Raw genomic sequence first — 6,359 nt, forward strand, 5'->3', positions numbered from 1 at the left:
TTATGTGCTTTGATTCTGTTTATAAAGAAATGAATTTGGTGGCATCAGTTTCTTAAAATAGACAAAATGTCCACTGGGGAGGGTATGTGCTCTGGTAAGCGCTGGGAATTGTGCAAGACTGTTGAATCTCAGATCTGTACCTCTGAAACAAATAATGCAACATATGTTAAGGAAAAAAAAAAAAGAAGAAGAAGAAGAAGGTAGCAGGAGGGGAAGAATGAAGGGGGGGAAATCGGAGGGGTAGATGAACCATGAGAGACGATGGACTCTGAAAAACAAACTGAGGGTTCTAGAGGGGAGGGGGGTGGGAGGATGGGTTAGCCTGGTGATGGGTATTGAGGAGGGCACGTTCTGCATGGAGCACTGGGTGTTATGCACAAACAATGAATCATGGAACACTTCATCTAGAACTAATGATGTAATGTATGGGGATTAACATAACAATAAAAAATTTAAAAAAAATAGACAAAATGTCACAGGACTGTAGTGCATACTTGTTTGGAAATACAGATAGTAGGAGTTAGAATTGCTCCTAACCAGATAGCTTCATGAGTAGGCACTGATGGGAAATAAGCAATTTTTTCCTCACATTTGCCTTACCCATATGTGATTAATCTTGAAGCCACTGGGACTAGTGATATGGAAGATTTAGGGACATAGGTATTTATTAAAATGAGCCCTTGCATTGACATCCTATTTTGCCACTTTGGATCGTCTTAGTTTAAACTTATCTTATTTCTTGACTCTCATGCTTTATTTAAATTTCCAGTCTTTTCAAATGTAGTTTGTCCTTTCAACACTCTATCTCTACCCATGTGACAAAGATTTAATCATCTTTTGAGCCACTGCTTTGATATCACTACCACTTAGCCCAGAAATGTCTTCTTTCCACCAGATCTGGGTTAGGTACCCTTCCTTTAGTGCCCTTCCTTGTCTATCTCTGTGAGGTGTGTTCAAAACTCTCTCTATTACCATTTTATTATTACTATACTGTATAAATTATTTATTAGTTTTACTATTTGAAAGGTATGAGAAAGTGATTTTTTATCATTGAGTATTAGAGAAAAGATTTACTTCCTGTGAGGGTTATTACTTATTTTTTTTTTCTCTCTGAGTTTCAAACTACTTGGTGGTATCCGTTTTCTATAGCTGCCATAATAAATTACCACAAAGTTAAAACAACACAAATTTGTTATTTTACAGTTAGTAATGTTCTATTTTATAGGTCAGAAGTTAGAAACAGGTCTCATTGGGCTAAAGTCAATATGTTGGTAGGCTCTGCCCTTTCTGGAGATTCTGGGAGAAAATCTGTTTCCTTGTATGTTTCCTTGTTCTGTTCCTGTGCTCTTGGTGTCAGATTCAGAAAAACCATTGCCAAGTCCAATGTCAAGATTTTCTTCTAAGTTTCTTTCTAGGAATTTTGTAGTTCCAAGTCTTATATTAAATCTTTAATCCATTTTGAGTCTATTTTGGGATATAGTGTTAGATGGGGGTCCAATCTCTTTTTCTTAAATATAGATAACCAGTTTTCCAACTCTATTTGTTGCGGACACTGTCTTTTCCTCATGGGGTATTCCTAACACCCTTGTCAAAGATCAGTTGACTGTTTTTGTATGGATTTGTTTCTGGGCTCTCTGGAAAGTAGCTGGGCTTTTATGTTTAGGTGATAAACATAAATGGGGAGTAACTGCATTATTTCTGGCTAGTTACTGTCTTTCAAAAAAGAGATTTGTTGATAAAGACATGTAATGTAAATGTAAAATAAAGATTTCCCTTTTATATAGTAATTTTACCTTATAAAGCACTTTCAGGGTATCTTAATTTTCACAACTACTGACACTACAATCCCCACTTAAAAATGAGAAAACTGTGACTCTGAGACTAGCTAATATGCCAGAATTATGGCTTCCTTAAAGATCATTCTAGGTCTCATTTTTAATACTACTGACTCTTTAAGAAGATTTTTTTTCCTTCTTTTTATATTACTTGGTTGTAAATGTCATGTAAAAGTGACATCTGGGGGCTTAGTCTTAACTGCCCCTTGCCCCTGATAGTGACAAATGCTCTGAGGTTGTCTTATTTTAGGATGTTTTGCAGAAGTCACTTCTGCAAAGGCTGCAAAACAGAATGCTAGTGTGGTTCCATCTAAGCTGAAAAGTAGGATGTTAGTACTGTTTTATCTTAGCTGTCCTGACTCCATATCTTCTTGTTGGGGACCCTGGTCCTGACTAACTGTCCAACTAACTCTTAACAAATCAACTGATCAACAAATCAGGGGGAAAATGTGTATTTAAGGAGAAATTATTTTTATTGTCCATAAAAGTAGGATGGGAGGAAAGAACAGTTGAATAGGAATTGACAAAGAGAAATGACCTTGACTACAACCTCAACTTGCTTCTTAATATTATTCAACTATTTATAACTAGTTACTCCTAAAATTAATATTGATAAATGTAATAATGTTTTAATTGCATTTTCATTGCTGGATTTTATGAAAGATGAAACATGAGAGTACTTACTGATTATTAAATTAACTTAGCAGTTACCCTTGGCTTCCATATATAAGAAAAATACCTCTATCAATAGTAATAAAGAATCACTTAATATTCTTACCACATCAAGGGTCCAAAAACAAATATGTAGGGTTCTTTTGGGGTGATATTCAGACTATGAAAGACAGTACCGTTTGATACTGGTTGAATGGAACCCTGAGTTAGATCACTTACAGATGTGCCCTTAATTGTGGAAAATAACAGTTATAGTTGTGGAAATGATAACTCAATTTTAAAAAATAACTTTCAATGACTGAAAATGACATAATTCTCCAGAGAACACCGAAGAAAGTCATTCAACAAGACCACCTGTGGAGTTAATGCTCAAGATGTATTTGTCATCCCCCATTTAGCTCCTTTCATGTAAATGCTACAGAGAATTTTTTAAAGGATGGCATAAAGGCATATCAAAATCAAGTTACCAACAAAATTAATAATACATTGACTTAAATTGTGATCAACAATAAAATGTCTTCAAGGAGGCAATCAGACAGCTCACTCAGCAGGAGTGTATCATGGGCTGCAAGCAGATTTGGGACTCAAGCTGCACTGTAATCACACATCTGAACATCAGAGGAGCTGTTTTCTGTTTAGAAAATTATTTTTCTAGATTATTCAAGGAATGGGTTGTTTACTAATGGGCTAGATTAGGCTAGATTATTCAAGGAAGGGGTTGTTTACTAATGATTTGCACTGTCCCTAAGTTACCAAAATCATTCATTTTACACTCAGGCCTTAAAAGTAAAATGCTATTATGCTATTTCATTATACTTTATAAAGGAAGTCACAAAGGTGTCTGCATGTGCACATTTTTCTTATTATGTTATGTTAATCACCATACATTACATCATTAGTTTTTGATGTAGTGTTCCATGATTCATTGTTTGCGTATAACAGGCAATGCACATTATTTTTGATATAATAAAGTGAATACTTGACATTAAAAATTCTGCATTTTTTTTCAACCAAAAACAAATTGACATTTGAAAATCTCTTCAAACCCTTGAGACCTAAGAGTGCTAAGATAACAAGACACACCTGATTCTAATGTTTCCATTGGGAGACCAGAAGTGTACTGTGTCTAAAGTGAATTTTTATAACCTAGCTATGATGGTTAATTTTATGTGCTAACTTAACTGGGCTAGGAGACACCTGGATATCTGCTAAAACATTATTTCTAGATGTGTTCTTAAAGAGTGTCTGAAAGAGATTAGCATCTGATTCAGTAGACTGAGTGAACAGATTTGTCCTCACCAATGTGGGCCAGCATTATCTAATCCAATGAGGACCTGAAAAGAACAAAAAGGCTAAGGAAGGGTAAATTCTCTCTCTCTCTTCTTGAGTTGGATGTCCACCTTTTTCTGCCCTGATATTGGAGCTCCTGGTTCTCAGGCCACAGACTCAGAGTGAATTATACCACCAGCTTTCCTGGTTCTCTAGCTTACAGATCATAGACTGTGGGATTTCTCAGCCTCCATAACCATGTCAGCCAATTCTTATAATAAATCTCCTCATATATCCTTCTGGTTCTATTTCTCTGGAGAACCCTAATACAGATTTTGGTACTGAGAGTGGGGTTTCTGTCTTAGTAAATTTGAGCTGCTATAACAAATAACACAAGTTGGGAAACTTATAAACAATAGAAAACAATAGAAATTTATTTTCTCATAGTCTGGACACTGGGAAGTCCAAAGTTGGGGTGCCAGCATAGCTGGGTGAGGGCCCTTTTCCTAGTTGATAGTTGGCATATTTTTGCTGTGTCCTCACATTGTGGAATAGGCAAGGGATCTCTATGAGGTCCTTTTACAAGAACACCAACTTCACTCATGAGGACTCTACCCTCATGCGCTAAGTACTTACCTCTCAAAAGCTCTACCTTCTAATAGTATCTATTCAGGCATTAAGATTTTAACATATGAATTTTGGGGAGACAAACATTCAAATCTGCACTAGCCCTTACCTAAGCAAAAAAAGGTAAGGCTAAATCTCATTTCTGAAGTAGACAATGTTTATGTAGAACCTGAAATTCCTTTTTATAATATTTCCTGCACCAAGCTTCTTATTCCTTACCCATAATTACTGTATCCTGAGGACTCTTCTTCATTATAACACATTTTTTTGACCGATCATCTATATGCATGATATAATATTTTGAAGCTCTTATAAATACTTCATCAAACATTCTTTGAATACCAGCTATTTACCAGTCACTATCCTGTGCAGAGTGCCATAGATATGGTTCTGCTCTCTCAAGGAGCTAACTCTTGAGAGTGGGAATCAGACTCACAAAAGTACTTTCCATACACAGTGACTTAGGTGCTGTAATAAGGATATATAGTGAATTTTGGAGACACACAGGTGGTAACAGCCAACTCTACCTAGAAGCAATCTAGGAATGTTTCCCAAGGGAATGATGTTAGATTTAAACCTTGAAGGAAGAACAGGGATTTTGCACATGCTCATCTTTTAAACTGGTAAGCATATTTATCTGCAAGAATTTCATTATGATTGGAGCTCTAAGTATTGAGAGGAAGGGTAGGAAACAATGAGAAGGTTGGAGGACCAGGCAGAGTCCAGTTATTAGAAGTTAGAATATTTTGATAAAACTTTGGATTTTATAAAAATTACTAGAATTGATTGATCACCTTATATATGCTAAGTATTGTGGTAAACACTGGACATGCATTACCTCATCTAATTGTCATCACAAACTGCCAGGCAGTATTATTGTTTCCCAGAAGCCAAAAGAAGCTGCAGCTTCTATGAACAAGGACACCAACTCCCTCCTCATCAAAAATGAAAGCCTTCAGAGTAGTTGGCCAAAGAACAGACTAAAAATTGAGAGTCCTGGGTGGTAAATAAATATGTGAAAGTAGAGGGACCTGCTTAGAGTTAAAAATCACAATTATTATACTTTGAGGAGGACAAAGTCTTTGAGTAGTAGTTTTAGTTTAGATTACTAGTTTTGAACACAGTAATATCCCTTTAAAATAGTGAGAAAAACAATTTTACTTTTAAAATTGTAAAAAGTTAAAAGAATGTTTATATAATTATAAAAGAGGAAACTAATAACTCTAGGTAGGGAACTAAGACCTCTGGATTTCTACCTATGCTCTTAGAGAATTTTCACACTTATAAATAAAGAAATTGTATTTAGAAGAACAGTTTGGTCATGTTTTCTAAGAAGTTTATTAAATTATTTGTGTGTTACCTGAGGTTGATTACATTAGAAAAAAATAATTCAAAATCTGTGCTCAGTGAATAACTTCTTATAGCACTTGTTGATTACTGGGTAACATCCTTCATGCTATATTAAAATCATCTGTTTCAGACCAAATTTTAATTTTCCTGAGAGCATGTGCAATGTCTTTTATCTCTCTACCAGACATTTTATATCATGGTAAGACATTAAAAGAAAAATATTTGTAAGACCCTTTATACCAAATATGAGAAGTAGTTAAATGCTTCTTTAAAATGAAAAACAAATGCATTTATGGTGGATCTTTATATGTTGACTAAAGTTATTCCTTGGCTTAAGAATTTCTTTGCATATTCTTGTAATATCCCAACTTTGAATATGCTGATCTTAAAAATAAAAGTCAGTTATATTACCAATAAAACAGTTCCTTCAGGAATATCAGGGAATTGCAATTCAGGACAAGAAAGTTACAGCAAAAACCATAGGCTAGTGCAACAAATAAAGCAAAAGAATGTTATTTTATGGAGAAGAAACAGAAAGTTGGGAGGGGTTGTTTGGAAGGAAATTTCACTGGAGAACAGGAAGAGCTCAAGCTGATGACAGTGTCT

Source organism: Mirounga angustirostris, unplaced genomic scaffold (genome assembly GCF_029215605.1).
Source record: "Mirounga angustirostris isolate CCGP_5_RB_7025 unplaced genomic scaffold, mMirAng1.0.hap1 SCAF_4, whole genome shotgun sequence".
NCBI lineage: Eukaryota > Metazoa > Chordata > Mammalia > Carnivora > Phocidae > Mirounga > Mirounga angustirostris.